This window comes from Oncorhynchus kisutch, linkage group LG3 (genome assembly GCF_002021735.2).
Source record: "Oncorhynchus kisutch isolate 150728-3 linkage group LG3, Okis_V2, whole genome shotgun sequence".
NCBI lineage: Eukaryota > Metazoa > Chordata > Actinopteri > Salmoniformes > Salmonidae > Oncorhynchus > Oncorhynchus kisutch.
This window is the reverse complement of record NC_034176.2, coordinates 60,359,034-60,376,549: the sequence shown is the minus strand read 5'-3', so window position 1 is coordinate 60,376,549 and position 17,516 is coordinate 60,359,034. Positions and strand designations below refer to the sequence as shown.

The following is a 17,516-nucleotide window of genomic DNA, read 5'->3' as shown; positions in this document are numbered from 1 at the left end:
TAGTAGGCCTAGCATTCGATTTTTAAACACAGTCAGCCCTTAGTTTACATGGTCCGCTAACTATTATACATTTTTCAGTAATTAAAAGTAATATATTACTCACTTTAGTAACGTTTATGGCATTTGTTACAATGTTTCCCGCGCGTCCAACATTGACTTCCTGGTCCTAGGCAGAGGAGATGTTCCGGATTGGGTGCCCAATGCCCATTCATGCCCAGTTTGGAGGTACCAATGGCACAGGGGTTCAATTTCTCCCTGTTTGTTATTCTGAGAATATAAATGTATGAGCTCTTCATTATTTCTGCTTTGAGGTATGCACAATTTGTTCTATGCTGATTCATCTTGGAATGTCATGCCATGGTTATGAGTGTAATAAGCCTACGATGATGTATATCCGTGTCACTATTTAAAAATTATATATATATATTTTTTAAATCTTATCGTGAACTCTCCATTGTTGGAAAATGACCCAGCATTTCACTGTTAGTTTACACCTGTTGTCTACGAAGCATGTGACAAATACAATTTGATTTGATTTGATTTTAGAGCGATAACATCACCTCTCTGGAGAAGTGAGTTGGAATGACCAAATCCAGGTACAAGGGTTGCCAACTGATGGCCTATTTATGACAGTCTGTTTCAGGCCTTAGGGTTAGAGTTAGGAGGTGGACTGCTAAAAATAGCTTATATTTTCTGGATCCATTTGTGTATATACAATTCGACTGCTAAACACCGATCACCTGGCTTTAAATAAAATCTGAAAGACTTGTCCAGCACCTACATGCCACCCCCTTGGCCGTGAGACACCATGTTAGAGTACTTCACCACAGCTCTCAATGTTGCTATGCAGTTACAAAGCTAATACTAAAATGCTATGCAATTACAGGTTTATTACCTAATAGCAATGTAATATTATGTGTTACCATACGCTAAAGCTATAGGTTTATGTTTTTCACTTTAAAATTGTTTTATTTCCCTACAGGCTAATTAAACAGTGGCTCAACCATTGCAACATAGGCCTACAGTAGGCTGTTAAGGTCAGTAGGGGTAATAATGAAGGGAAGCTAACCTGTAATTGGAAGCAAAACTGTTTTGTCATGAAATTGAATACTTTGTAACTATATCACTTTACTCATGGAAAGTTTTTATTTTCATGTGAGGTACATTTATTTTGAAGATGAGTTTTGTCTCCATCTCCCTTGAGTGCTCTCGGTTCCCAGTGAGGGCTTTACTTCCACCCGCCTGTTTTGATTGGACGAAGATTTCTTAACCTAGTCTAACCGTTCGCGCTGTTCTCTTGCACTGTCTGGGTCTGGGAACGCGCGACAGATGAGAAACTGCTTCCATCTGGTATCGCAGGGAAAAGGGGGTGATTCTACTTAGGCGCCCTCGGCAAGACATCCTGTTTGCATTGCTACTAAGATCTGCAAGTTTCGTTACGTTTCACTAGAAAGCTGGAGAGGACGTGCGCTCCTAAGCGTCTGCACCGGATTGATCGTTGGGGATGCTACGGTTTTAATCCTTCACTCATTCTCATTTTGTCATGATACTATACTCGCCCTAGGCGTCTAGTTCCACTGTCTTCTCAAACGGTCCACGGTATTTCTCTTATCCAGCGGAACGCACAAGAGGAGAGGCGCTTGGACCAGGAGTGATAACGCAAGGACCGGTCGAGTTGGATGTTCATAGCCATAAAGAGGTGGTCATAGTCTGGAGCTGCTAATGGGACAAGCAGTGGACTGACAACATTGAGTCTGGTTTGACTTCAAGCAAGGTAAAGGATTTAGCCCATAGTTATTGTCCTGTCAATTTATTTTAGTACAGTTGTGTTGTGCAATTTCTGGAGTCATTTGAACTGGAAAATGTGATAGTCCTGCGATTGGACCGAAATTGCTTTTCCAAATGATAAAACCTATCTCTCAGAAGCGACATTTTTGATACATTTATACGCAGTCTGAGTGGACTGTGTCCATTGTATGTCCAGCACTTTAAATGTAGTAAATTAGGGCTATAGGCGACTTATTTTTTTGTTTTCATCAGGACGGTAAACATAGCATATATCGAATTATCTCTTGTTGTTAATTTTTTCATATATCCTCTGTTTCTAATCGGAAGCCTGGCGGTCCAATTACATATATTCACGGGTTGTTTGACACACGGGTTGGCTATACTACGTATATGAGCCCATCGATCCATTTTCAGGTTTTTGTGACGAATATTCTGCACGGTAACTTTCTCTGCAAGTGTAGGGTATACGGGGATACATTTCCTTGAAAGTGTTTGTAGTTAAATAGCTAATTGAACTGAATGGGATGAATAGCCAAATCATATGTATATTGTATTCATTGTAATGCGGACGATATTCCACTTTCTCTCCGTCCTGCATTCATAATATAATTTATTATATTATCTTTTAAAGTCAGTTTAATTTTCTTCAAATGTGTATGTTTTGTATTTGTTGCTATTTGATAGCTGTCGTTTGAATCTTTTTGTTTAGCCTACTTCTGAGTCACAGTTTTATAGTGATAACAGGTTGGTGTATAATTTACAACTGAATACAAACTGAATGGGGCAAAACATATTTTTCCCCTTGTTGCGTCTCTAACCAAGGCGATATAGCCTAGTGCACATTTTTTGTTGCATTGATCATGGACATCTTATTAGGCTAAACTACTCAACAATTCATGTGAAATGTGAATTTCAGAATTCACAGGCATTCTAACATGTTTTCAATAGGTTTTATTCATAGGGAGAACGAATCCTAAAGAAGACAGTGTGCGTAACTGGTTCATTGCATTGACTGTGTGTATTCACATAACCCTCAGTATTCATGTCCACAGCTCATGATTGCTGCTTGCGAGAAGAAAATAATCTCCCCCCCACCCGCTACCCCTCTATACCCCCACCGCACTGTTGCTCAGCGAAATGTCTGCTCTGCTTCCCTTCATGTGCTCTTGTGGGAACCATTCATATAATAATTTAACGTTCTCCTTCTTGAACATGCTTTTACTGATATTATTGGTCTGTGTTACACCCTAACAAGGTATTGAAATGAAATAATGCACATCAAAGGGTTTATCATTTAATTGATTGTATTTAATGGTGATTTTACCCCTCAAAATTCATTCCCAATGCTTAATTTGATGAAACAATAATTCATGAATTAAAAATGAAAGTGTAATAATGCTTGATGGTAAAATATTTTGAGCAGCATAACCAGAAGTGAATGAGACACATCAGAGGAGGCTTAGCTCCAGTCACAACTGAGGCATTGGTGTGTGACGTGACTGCTGAAAATAGTTGACATATACATATATCAAAGAATTGCATAGATTGTTTCATTGCTTATTCCATAGCCTATTTCAAATTTACTCAAACCTTTTAAAATCAGTTTTGAACAACAACAACAACAACAAAAAACATTTCAGAATCATAGTTAACTGAAAGATCCGTTTAGTTTCTGACTGACTGACCATACTTAAATAGTTGAATGACAAAACTGAATAGACCTCTATAACTACAGTTACAGGCAACAGTCTTGAAACCCCCCAGAGGAAGAAAATGCATGTATTCAAGGAATCAATAGAGGGTGCTGTTGGTCTGTGGACAGCTGGCCCAGTTTGCTTACCTCGGGCACTAGTCTCTGAGGGACACTCAAAAAGATGGAGCGCCACCACCGATGTTGCCCATGGTCCCAGGGGACGGAGAATTCAATCTAACAGAGGCTCTGGCTAATGCTGTGGCACTTTGTCAGGATTAACATCTTTCTAGTCAGTGGCTTCTGTTACCTTCGGTGTCACGTTACCACCTTGGAGTTCTGGGGAGGGGAGAAAAACGAGGACCCGGTTTCCTGCTCTGCTCCACGCTGTGCAATTCCAATTCCACATTACTGTGAGTCGATAGAGGAAGAGGCTCCATCATTTTCAACAAATAAAGGCATTTGTTATTTTGACTGCCAGCTAGAGCTTTTCAAGGAGTTATTTTTCTACTTCGGGGAAAAAAAAGGAAAGACGCCAAAGTGTGCCCTTTTTAAAATGTATACTAAATGCACATCCGTCAGCTAAATAGAAATAAACAGCTCGCAGTTTGCTGATTTTGAGCTGAAAAAATATCTGAATATTGTCATCGATTTTGGAAGTAAAGCAAGAAGTTCTTGTTTGGCCATGTGTCCTTTGGTATGGATTCTAATCATAAGGTAGTCTACAAATGACTTGACATAACAATATTACAACTTTTAAACACACAGTACCTGGATAATTATTAGTGGATGCCACCTAGGCCTTGGTCCTCCTGGGGGCGCATGGCAGCCTAGTTAAGGCATCAAGTTATCTGAATATGTGACACTTCTTCTTAACCGTGCTTACATGTCACTGTTCGATAGTATGCCAATATGGGACGTCTGTGTCTCTCCATCAGCAGCTAGTAGGGTGAGAGATTGGATTGAATCATTATCCTCATGTCGTGGGACAAATGGTGGGGTACCATTTCACAATCCAAGACAGTAGATATTCCGTGTCTACTGCTTGGTTACCACTAGGCTTCTTTTCATTCCCTGTGCGTCTCTGTTGTTTACATGTCATTCGGGTCATGTGACAGACATTAAGGTCAGGCGAGGTGGTTTTTAGGCAGTCCCGTGATATGCCCACGCCATCTATCTCTCAAGCAATGGGACATGAAAGGAAGGTATTACGGCATTGCTGGTTGAACCTTAGCCTTGGACTTTTCTTCAGACGGATATTTACGGTGACTTTGAGGAAGAATGAAGATAGTAATAGTCAGGTAGTAGAATAACCAGCAAGTCTCATTTAATGAAGCATTCTGGAAAAAATCATCTTGAATAGTGGTGTTTTAATCTATTTTCATTCACTAATTACGGCATTGATAGTGGGTGGACAATTATAGAGATTTAATGAATAGTTAGAGAATTATGCAGTACTAATATTGCTTGACACTGATGAAAGTATGACCATGGCTCAGTTTATTCAAAGCTGTTCTTATTGTTGCACTCTACTTATTGATGGGTAAATCACTATGTGGGTGCACAGAACACCGTCACTTACCCTCAAGAGCATCATTGATAATGATTTCATGTTCAAGCAATATAAACACAAGTTATTTAAACTTATGTACATACTTGCTGAATAAGACAATCATAACACATGTAGGAATGTCCAAGTAAAATACATGCTTATTCTTCAGTCTGAAAACAACAGGAACACTTGGGCTGGTAGACTTGACCCTGAGTGTGTTAAGATACTACAAGACCAGAACACCATGTTCCTTCCATGCCACCTTTAGTGTACAACGTTGTAATCTGAAAGGACTCTTCGTTGAAGGCCATATGAAGTATTTATTTTCTCTCTTCACCCATAAGTGCAAGGCAATGTGTGTCAATGTCTATTTCAAAGGGTGTCAACATTGAGGCCATATAGTCCCCTTCTCCTTTGGGCTACCTTTTCATGACGGTAACTTGCGTAGAAATATGTTTTGCTTTCTGACATGGTATTTTAATGTAATGCTTCTGATTAACATACTTTAGGGGTTCTAATACTCTCTAGAGCTTGTGGATAGAAGGGTAGCTTTGAGAAGGGTAGCTTTAAGAAGGGTAGCTTTAAGAAAGGAATATGTCAGAATCTTATTGCTGGTGATCAACTCTGAAGCTGTGCACAAGCTGTGTATATGATACTGTATGAGCATCAGCGTCTATGTGAGTGTGGATATGTGGACACATGCTCAAACTGTGTCCATATGCGTGTCAAAAGCACAAGCTTAACATACTGAAGGCCAACATGCCAAATGCTGCATGAAGCTTAACTGATTATGGGGTTGATTTAGGTAGGGCCTCATTTACACTACCCAGCGTTGGAGTCTGAATTATCCACTCATTAAAACAGACCTCTCAGGAACATTCTAATGCCTTTATCAACCTTCCTTCCACTGTTTCCTGGAGGGGACATGTTGGCTGAACTGGATTTGATGTCTGGCAGCAGCATGCATAGTCTTTCTCTGATGTCAAATTCACACTTTGATCAAATTACGAATTACCCCATTGCTTTTCTTTAAGCTTGGTGCTTGTCGTGATGTTCTAACAAATTTCCCCTCGTAACTTTTGTGTGTATACATTTTTGGATCACATGCACTTGGGAAAAGGGGGTCGAAGTCACAGAAAGTTAAACAATTCCATAACTTTTGAGAATGGCAAGTTTTGTACTGTACATTTGCTCTGAGTACAATTTGTGAACTGGAAAGCTTTTTTTCATGAGAGGGTTTGGTTGAATTTCACCCTGACTTTCAAAAAACTAATAACAGACTTTCCGATTACATTTACATTCTAGTCATTTAGAAGACTCTTTTATCCAGAGAGACTTACAGTTAGCGCATTCATCTTACGATAGCTAGGTGAGGATATGATAGATATAGTATAGATATAGACATACAGTAGTGAAGACAGTATCTATCTATAACATCCTAGCGGTTGGCAGGCTAAGGCTACTAACGTATAACTCCATTGCAATCAGCGTATCCTCCACAACATATCAGCATTCTTTTAACATTCTTTGAAGCTGCATCCATCTTCCCTCTTTCATTTAAGGACCCACTGAATGTGAATTTCTGGCAGGCTCTTTGTTGCATAAGAATGAGTGTGCTCATGGAGATACTGTAATGGGATATACAGTGCTTTCGGAAACTATTCAGACCCCTTGACTTTTTACACATTTTGTTACGTTACAGACTTATTCTAAAATGGATTAAATTGCTTTTCCCTCTCATGAATCTACACACAATACCCCATAACGACAAAGCAAAAACAGGTTTTAAAAAATATAAATAAATATTCAGACCCTTTACTCAGCACTTTGTTGAAGCACCTTTGGCAGTGATTACAGCCTCGCGTCTTCTTGGTTATGACACTACAAGCTTGGCACACCTGTATTTGGGGAGTTTCTCCCATTCTTCTCTGCAGATCCTCTCAAGCACTATCAGGTTGGATGGGGAGCGTCACTGCACAGCTGTTTTCAGGTCTATCCAGAGAAGTTCGATCAGATTCAAGTCTATGTTCTGGCTGGGCCACTCAAGGAAATTCAGAGACTTGTCCCGAAGCCACTCCTGCATTGTCTTGGCTGTGTGCTTGGCATTCAATCCAAATAGTTCAATCTTGGTTTCATCAGACCAGACATTCTTGTTTATCATGGTCTGAAAGTTCTTTAGGTGCCATTTAGCAAACTCCAAGCAGGCTGTCATCTGCCTTTTACTGAGCAGTGGCTTCCGTCTGGCCACTTTACCATCAAGGCCTGATTGGTGTAGTGCTGCAGAGATTGGTGTAGTGTAGTGCTGCAGAGTCCTCCCATCTCCACAGAGGACCTCTGGAGCTCAATCAGAGTGACCATCGGGTTCTTGGTCACCTCCCTGACCAAGGCTCTTCTCCCCCGATTACTCAGTTTTGGAGGGCGGCCAGCTTTATGAAGAGTATTGGTGGTTTCAAACTTCTTCTATTTAAAAATGATTGAGGCCACTGTGTTCTTGGGGACCTTCAATGCTGCAGACATGTTTTGTACTTTTCCACAGATCTGTGCCTCAACCCAATCCTGTCTCAGAGCTCTACATACAATTCCTTCAACCTCATGGCTTGATATTTGCTCTTACATGCACTGTCAACTGTGGGACCTTATATAGACAGGTATGTGCCTTTCCAAATCATGTCCAATTGAATTGAAAGTACAGTAGGTGGACTCCAATCAAGTTGTAGAAACATATCAAGGATAATCAATGGAAACAGGATGCACCTGAGCTCAATTTCGAGTCTCATAGCAAAGGGTCTGAATACTTATGTAAATAAGGTAATTCTGTATTAGAATTTTTTTATGTGCATAAAAATCTAAAAACCTGTTTTCACTTTGTCATTCTGGGGTATTGTGTGCAGATTGATTAGGAAAAAATGTAATTTAATTTAATACATTTTAGAACAATGCTGTACCATAACAAAGTGTGGAAAAAGGAGGGAGTCTGAATACTTTCCGAATGCACTGTATGTACATCTGTACCACAGCTGAAATCCCTACAGCTATTTTTTGTCTTTCAAGAAACAAACAATAGACATTGACAATATTCTCTTATATAAACTCAGCAAAAAAATTATTGTCCTCCCACTGTGTCAACTGTGTTTATTTTCAGCTAACTCAACATTAGGCAGGGTAGCAGGCAGGGCAGGGTAGCCTAGTGGTTAGAGCGTTGGACTAGTAACCGGAAGGTTGCGAGTTCAAACCCCCAAGCTGACAAGGTAGAAATCTGGAACCCACTGTTCCCAGGCCGTCATTGAAAATAAGGATTTGTTCTTAACTGACTTGCCTGGTTAAATAAAGGTAAAATAAAAAATAAAAGAATTTTAAAAAATTGTAAATATTTGTATGAACATAACAAGATTCAACAACATGTGTCATGCATAGGTGTAATAGGTGGCAGGGAAGTCAGGCGCAGGAGAGTCAAATGGAGTGAAAAATTGAGTCTTTTAATAAAGTCCACGGGGTAAGCTCCATAACACTAAATGTACATAAACAAACAAACATGGGTACGAGGACCCGACGCAAACCTATACAACAATCACACTGACAATAAATCAATCTCTGACAAGGACATGAGGGGAAACAGAGGGTTAAATACACAACAGGTAATGAATGGGATTGAAACCAGGTGTGTGGGAAGACAAGACAAAACCAATGGAAAATGAAAAAAGGATCAATGATGGCTAGAAGACCGGTGACGTCGAACGCAGAGCACCGCCCGAACAAGGAGAGGCAATGACTTCGGCAGAAGTCGTGACAAACTGATTAAGGGGGGGGTGCTGTAACACAGCGCCCCAGACCATGACCAGACCCTTCACCTCCAAATCGATTCTGCTCCAGAGTACAGACCTCGGTGTAATGCTCATTCCTTCGACAATAAACGCAAATCCGACCATCACCTCTGGTGAGACAAAACCACGACTCGTCAGTGAAGAGCACTTTTTGCCAGTTCTGTCTGGTCCAGCGACGGTGGGTTTGTGCCCATAAGCGAGGTTGTTGCCTGTGATGTCTGGTGAGGACCTGCCTTACAACAGGCCTACAAGCCCTCAGTCCAGCCTCTCTCAGTCTATTGTGGACAGGCTGAGCACTGATGTAGGGACTGTGCGTTCCTGGTGTAACTCGGGCAGTTGTTGTTGCCATCCTGTACCTGTCTCGCAGGTGTGATGTTCAGATGTACCGATCCTGTGCAGGTGTTGTTACACGTGTTCTGCCACTGCGAGGACGATCAGCTGTCTGTCCTGTCTCCCTGTAGCGCTGTCTTAGGCATCTCACAGTACGGACATTGCAATTTATTGCCCTGGCCACATCTGCAGTCCTCATGCCTCCTTGCAGCATGGTTGTCTGGCCCTCGCTTTGTACTCGTCGCCAAACCCACTGGCTTCAGGTTATCTAAAAGTCTCTGCTAGGTAAAGCCCCGCCTTATCTCAGCTCACTGGTCACCATAGCAGCACCCACTCGTAGCACGCGCTCCAGCAGGAATATCTCACTGGTCACCCCCAAAGCCAATTCCTCCTTTGGTCGTCTTTCCTTCCAGTTCTCTGTTGCCCATGACTGGAACGAATTGCAAAAATATCTGAAGCTGGAGACTCACATCTCCCTCACTAGCTTTAAGCACCAGCTGTCAGAGCAGCTCACAGATCACTGCACCTGTACATAGCCCATCTGTAAACAGCCCATCTATCTAACTACCTCATCCCCATACTGGTATTTGTTTATTTAATTATTTTGCTCCTTTGCGCCCCAGTATCTCTACCTGCACATTCATCTTCAGCCGATCTACCATTCCAGTGTTTAATTGCTATATTGTAATTACTTCGCCACCATGGCCTATTTATTTCCTTAACTTACCTCATTTGCACTCACTGTATATAGACTTTTTGTTTTCTGTTGTTCTACTGTATTATTGACTGTATGTTTTGTTTATTCCATGTGTAACTCTGTGTTGTTGTATGTGTCGAATTGCTACGCTTTATCTTGGCCAGTCGCAGTTGCAAATGAGAACTTGTTCTCAACTAGCCTACCTGGTTAAATAAAGGTTAAATAAAATAAATATATATATATATATATATATATTTATTGTTGTGTTTTTCAGAGTCAGTAGAAAGGCCTCTTTAGTGTCCTAAGTTTTCATAACTGTGACCTTAATTGTCTACCATCTGTCAGCTGTTAGCGTCTTAACGACCGTTCCACAGGTGCATGTTCATTATTAGTTTATGGTTCATTGAACAAGCATGGGAAACAGTGACCCTTTACAATAAAGATCTGTGAAGTTATTTGGATTATCCTTGATAGACAGGGTCCGGAAAAAGTGATGTTTCTTTTTTTTGCTTAGTTTACTCTGCTTGCATACCACCGCTAGTCCTTGAATAAAAATTCAAATATATGAATGTATGGAATAAGTCCTGTATTTTCTGTGCAAACTTGATTCCTAAATGAGATTTTTCATGGCATAATCGAAAGAAACTGCTTTGATAAGAGCTATGGCCAAGCTGACCTTTAAAAATAAAACACAGTCCATAAGGGATTTGGCTTCAATATACTGTATGTATGGTAATATGGCTGAGTTCTCTCCCAGGCCTTAGGAGACCTTCTTAGCCCTACTTCCCTGAGAACAGAGGTGCATATCTTTTCCATTTCAAAGACGAAAAAAGTTTATATGCCGTTTGTTGGGTATTGTCTTTGTTTGTTTTTCACGGACAACTGACAGTCACTGCATGGTGCTTTTCTTCACTGTTGCTCCAAGGCATTAGCAGATGTGTTCTGAGTATTTCTGATAGGACTTTGCACTTGACATCTAATGCCATTGTACTATAGGTTCAATAAGCAAGGGCACTGAGGGGAGCGATGGAAGGGGCACATAAATTAGCTTGCTGAACAAAAGCAATTAGCTTGCTTTTGACCTTTTTAATAAGATACTATTACTCAGAGGATTATGGTCTCGGTTTACTATGGAAATGCGGACGGCTAAGCTTATACAGAAAACACTGTTGCGTTGACCTAAGACCGAAGTATAAATGCAGACCCCTGGTTGAAAACAATAATCTTAAGCATCTCGGAGGTGCACCTTGTAATCAACCTCAACATTTACTTTCCTTTTTAGCCCTGTAAGGGGTGGAGGAGGAATTGATTAGCAATGACAGGCTCCATTACACCCACTCTACATCTGCAATAACCCTATTTGCTGGTTGCCCACACACCAACCCAGTCAACAACAGAAAGCACCTAAACATCAAAAGGACAAGGGGAAAGCATTTCTGTTTAAAGGAACCACTAAGATGGAATACGCAGGCACTAAATGTGCAGCCCATCCTCCCCCTTGCTCTAATGCTAAGATAACATATTTTTGATTTATAAATCACCTGTAGTCTGCAATCAGAGTGCTAAGTGCACTAGGTTCATTCATTATTTGCTGGCATATGGTGATACATTTGCATAATCAGCTAATGCTTACTCTAGCTCTCTTCCTTTTATCCTTTGCTGTGCCTATTGGCAGTGTGAGATTCAGGGCAATTCAACTTCTCAGTGATGTGCACTCTTCGTTAAATAGTCTAATTATACGTCTTAGACGATCCTGAAAGAAAGAATGAAAGCGAACTGAGAATCACAACCTGCTTGTTGTTAAATTTTCTGTTGATGTGTAGCTATTTGAAAGTTGTGTCTGTAGATATGAAAAGAGCCCATGTTAATCACGGATGCATATTCCATCTTTGAATGTGTATCAGTTGCTTCAGCAGCCTGTGAAATTAGCTGAATTTAGCAAAGGAACAGAAAATGGCAGTTGGAAATTACAGTGTTTCACAGTGTCTGGTTCTTTTGCATCCATTTGTATGTAATTTGGAATGAGATGCAAAGAGCAAACTACATGCTGGCTTATATTTGGACAAGTACTCCCATACTGTCTGAAGACACTTTGAAAAGGGCCCAATTTTTGGGCTACTCCATGGGAGGTAGCTAGGATTGATAATGTGTTTTTCTAGGGAAAGAAGGGTTTTGATAGTAACATTGGAAACACAATTTTTTATTTTATAAAAATTTGCTAGGCAAGTCAGTTAAGAACACATTCTTATTTTCATTGACAGCCTAGGTACAGTGGGTTAACTGCCTTGTTCAGGGGCAGAACGACAGATTTTTACCTTGTTAGCTCAGAAATCTGAATTTGCAACCTTTCGCTTACTAGTCCAACACTCGAGCCACTAGGCTACGCTGCCACAATAAAACATATGAAATTGATTGGAAGCTTGATAGATCAAGACTGTAAGCGGGAACATATTTCAATAGGCCTTTTCATTTTCGCTGTCCTTATTTTATGCATTGTGCCAGTTTATTAGGTACATCCATCGTACTAGGTCAGACCCCCCTTTGCCTCCAGAACAGGCATTCTACAAGGTGTCGGAAGCGATCCGTAGGGATGTTGGTCCATGCTGACGTGATGGCATCACACAGTTGCTGCAGATTGGATGGCGGTACATTCATGGTGCGAACAGCCCGTTCGATCTCATCCCAAAGATGCTCTACTGGGTTGAGGTCTGGGTCCTGCGCTGGCCACTCAAGTAAACTGAACTCACTGTCTTGTTCCAGGCTATGTTTTTCCACTCCTCAATTGTCCAGTGTTGGTGATCGCGTGCCCACTGGAGCCGCTTCTTCTTGTTTTAAAGCTGATAGGAGAGGAACCCGGTGTGGCCGTCTGCTGAAATTGTCCATCCGTGACAAGGTCCTACGAGTTGTGCATTCCGAGATGCCCTTCTGCACACCACTGTTGTACTGCGCTGTTATTTGTCTGTTTGTAGCCCGCTTGCACGATTCTTTCCATTCTTCTTTGACCTCTCTCATCAACAAGCTGTTTTCGCCCACAGGACTGCCGCTTATTGGATGTTTTTTGTTTGTCGCACCATTCTCTGTAATCCCTAGACACTGTCTTGCATGAAAGCGCAGGAGGGCGGTTGTTTCTAAAATACTGGATCCTTGCGCGCCTGGCACCGACAATCATACCATGCTCAAAGTCACCTAGGTCACTTGTTGTCCCCATTCTAATTTTCAATTGAACAGTAACTGAATGCCTCGATGCCTGTCTGCCTGCTTGATAAAGCAAGCCATGGCCACGTGACTCACTGTCTGTAGGAGTGATCCGTTGTGTCTAATATGTGTCTAATAAACTCTCCGGTGAGTGTATATTGTGGAGGTGCTGCTTGTAATAAAGTGAAGGCCAAGAGCAGTGTTCGGCTTCTTCCCCACTCAGAGTAGGACTGTAAATGTCACACTGTCTGTAATAAAGGATTGTGAAACTTATCCCATTGTATCTCAGGCTGCCTGGCTCTACTTAGTGTTGACCACCTGCTACCTCACTACTTCTACCTTTCTGCAAACTGTTACTTTAAAACGTTTCTTCTGAGAATAATTTAAAGTATTGAGATTATATTGTAGGTAATTGAAAGCGGTTTGGCAATCTTTCCATGGCCTTTGTTTCTTGGGGGTTTTACAGCAGGACAGAAATTGTTACTACATGGGTTAAGTGGCTGACGTGGGTGGCCCAGAGATAGGTACCCATTAAAGGGTTACTTTGGGATTTTGGCCCTCTACTTCCCCAGAGTCAGATGAACACCTGGATAGCATTTTTATGTCTCTGCATCCAGTAGTAAGGAAGTTAGAGGTAGTTTCACGAGCCAATGCTAACTAGCCTTAGTACAATGACTGGAAATCTATGGTCTCTACTAAGTATGCTTGGAGTTACCATAGACTTCCATTCATTGCGGCTAACACTTGTTAGCAACTTCCTTCAAATTGCACACAGAAACATAAAATGGTATACTCTGGGGAAGTACAGTACAAGTAAAAAATTTGGACATACCTACTCATTCAAGGGCTTTTCTTTATTTGTACTATTTTCTACATTGTAGAAAAGTAGTGAAGTCATCAAAACTATGAAATGACACATATGTAATCACGTAGTAACCAAAAAAGTGTTAAACAAATCGAATTATATTTTAGATTGTAGGTTCTTCAAAGAAGCCACCCTATGCCTTCATGACTGCTTTGCACACTCTTGGCCTTCTCTCAACCAGCTTCACCTGGAGTGCTTTTCCAGCAGTCTTGAAGGAGTTCCCACATATGCTGAGCACATGTTGGCTGCTTTTCCTGCTTTTTCTTCACTCTTAATCTCAGGCCTCCCTTCCTCTCTGAGCTCAGCCGCAGCCCTATCAGCCTGTTCTGTCTGAGCTGAGGCTTCTTCACTTGGTATTATCCCCCATCAGTCTGTTAGCACCCTGCCAGTCAGCCAGGCTCCCCTCTCAGCACCTTTCACAAAAAAAATACTGGATTTAATGTGTCTGTGTGATGTAGGCCTGTCTTCCTTGGGGAATCCAAGATCACTTTGAGATAGGCCAAACACAAGCTACACTAGACCAGGTGTCATCTTATCAGTCACAGCTGGAGGACAGTAAGACAAAACAGAGCCCTAAGGCCTCCATGCTATAACTGGGATATATGTGGTCTTAAAAGTTTTGGCAATGTATACTAATACTGTCAATCCTACCGTTAGACAATTCCATGGAGAGGGAATAATCAGGGTCTGCTCCCAGTTGTCCCAATCCTTTGGTCACCCTCTTCCTCAGAAGGGGTCATACGGTTTAAATAAAAGTTTAAACAAGTTTAAATAAAATGCTCTAACCAGAGGCCAATTAGGAATTGTCTGGAGAATGTAATATCGTTTTATTGATATAAAAAAACGATTAAGTCAAACTTGGACTGGCTGCATATGATCTTTGACTTCCAATAGTGAGCATATATTTCACAGGAGAGGGAGTTGGCGAGACAAAGGTTTTTGAATTCATCGGGAAGTTAGCACACATGTAAGGGGAAGTGCATACTGTAGAAGCTGTTAGGGCATCATACGCCTTAACATACTGGGGTGAAACAAGGAGACCAGATGCTGCACCCATAGTCTGTTGACTCATTGAAAACCTTTATGTGGTCTTTGGCATTCACAGATTTGTTCCAGCGATCTTCCGAGCTTCAGAATTACCCATGGAAGGAAATCTGTCTCATATGAATTATGAAACAAAAATACCCCCCGCGGATCATCATCAGTAGTTTGTTTACTTCTTGTGGAAGAGGGATGCAGGCTATGTACTGTGGTATAATGTGGTCTTTGCTTCCATCCTGGATGCATTAAAATTGTATAGGTATGCAAATTATTTTCTCCCATTTCTCAATTTAGATTTTATTTGGCATTATAATAAGAAATGGAGTGTCATTGATTACATTTGTTTCTTTCATTTTGCACATCTAAAGTTCTAATTTCCTCCAGGGGAAATTATATGGGAATCAATAGGTTAGGGGGGGAGGCTGTATTCATGTGAATCCCATTGTGATGGTACATCTGGTGGCCCACTCAAATGGTTTCTTTGCTTTTGACGTGCAGATTCTAACCACACAAACCAGTCAAACTCAGTGACACACAAATGCTAGAGAAAAACCTTACCACCACATGTTTTCAGACTGATGCATGGCACTTTTTAATCAACTTATTTTTCTTTACTCAGTCATGTGCTCATGAAGACGGTTGTATTTCTTTTTTAACCATTAAGAACAGTGAATCTTTGAATAATTTATTTACTTCTGCTTCTAGTATTTTTGCTAATTGGGAATTATTTGGTCACAAAGGCATACATTTGTACATGAGGCTGATAAACTTTTGGTGCAGAGTTTTGTCTGACACAGGAATTCTCTTGTCCACTGTTTAGGTTGTCAAGTGTTTAGGGAAGGCAGGATGTGTATGTACCAGGGTCCTTTCATACAGGCGTCTCAGATGCTGGGATATTCAGTCCTGCCTCTTTTCACAGTGCCCTAATCTCTTTATCAGCTCGCAACAATGAAGGATTGAGCCCCCCCCCCCCCCCCTCTTCTCCTGAGCCAGACCCCTTGATTCAGGACACTGGAAAGGGGAATAGTCAATACTGACCACACTCTTCCCCTGGACAGCAGCAGACTCAGAACTGTCTGTAAGAGTTTGAAGTATGTTGTCACTTTCCATTTGACTCCATGGGTAATAAGGCAGACAATGCTAAAACCAAAATAGGGAAAAAAGAGAGAAAAGAAAGAAAAAAGTTTGCATCTATTATGTGTTGTTCGCTTGGGTTGTTTCAAACTGTCAGGGTAGCTTTGCATCAGTGCACCCATTCACCACTCTGGAATTGGCACCTATTAGACCCCACCAGCTCCTCCACTGTGTCTGCAGGGAAGCCATTTTGATTTCTGTCCCAGAGCTGTTTGTCAGCCTCCAATGAGATGGCTTTTCCGTGACTGGAAACCCCTCTGGGTCATTTCTCATTCTGTGTGTTTGGAAAGTGCATTAAAGTATTTTAGGCCCCACTGATTGGTATGAGGCCAAGTTTCAGCTAATTTCCTACCTCTGTTTTAACTCCCTCATATCTAGGGATTTCTTTATAACTGTTACTTTAAAACTTTTCTTCTGAGAATAATTTAAAGGCTTGAGATTATATTGTAGGTAATTGAAGCAGTTTGATAATCTTTCCATGGCCTTTGTTTCTTGGGATGAGTTTTACAGAAGGGCAGAAATTGTTACTACATGGGTTAAGTGGCTGACATTGTGGGTGGCCCAGGGGTAGGTACCCATTAAAGGGATACTTTGGTATTTTGGCCGTCTACTTCCCCAGAGTCAGATGAACTCCTGGATACCAGTTTTATGTCTCTGCATCCAGTATGAAGGAAGTAAGAAGAAGTTTCACGTGCCAATGCTAAGAAGCATTAGCACAATGACAGGACATCTATGGTCTCTACTAGCATGCTAGCAGTTACCATATACTTCCAGTCATTGCGCTAACACTAGTTAGCAACTTCCTTCAAACTGCATGTAAAAACATAAAACATAAGCAACGTTTGGACACACCTACTCATTCAAGGGTTTTTCTTTATTTTTCCTATTTTCTACATTGTAGAATAATAGTGAAGACATCAAAACAACGAAATAACAGATAGTAACCAACAAGAAATTTTAACCAATCAAAATATATAGCCACCCTTTGCCTTGATGATAGTTTTGCACTCTCTTGGCAATCTCTCAACCTGCTTCACCTGGAATGCTTTTCCAACAGTATTGAATGAGTCCCCACATATGCTGAGCACTTGTTGGCCTCTTTACCTTCACTCTGCGGTCCAACTTTTCCAAACCATTCCAATTGGGTTGAGGTCGGGTGATTGTGGAGGCCAGGTCATCTGATGCAGCACTCCATCACTCCCGTTCTTGGTCAAATAGCCCTTATACAGCCTGTGTGTGTTGGGTCATTATCTTGTTGTAAAACAAATGATAGTCCCACTAAGCGCAAACCAGATGGGATGGCATATTGCTGCAGAATGTTGTGGTAGCCATGCTGGTTAATTTAGCCTTGAATTGTAAATAAATCACTGACAGTGTCACCAGCAAAGCACCCCCACACCACC

The 17,516-nt window shown here is 41.2% G+C and overlaps 1 protein-coding gene across 2 annotated transcripts in view; it reads left to right on the top strand.

Annotated features, from left to right (window-relative positions):
- Positions 1 to 1,296: 1,296 nt before the first annotated feature.
- LOC109886313 (cadherin-11) overlaps positions 1,297 to 17,516 on the top strand; it is a 66,115-nt gene continuing 49,895 nt past the window's right edge. The window contains exons 1-2 of one of the 2 annotated variants that reach the window (XM_031809653.1): positions 1,297 to 1,512; positions 1,617 to 1,774. The gene's annotated coding sequence lies outside the window, so the exon portion shown is untranslated. Of the gene's footprint in view, positions 1,775 to 17,516 lie in introns of both variants that reach the window. The other variant, XM_020478028.2, reaches the window with a different exon arrangement.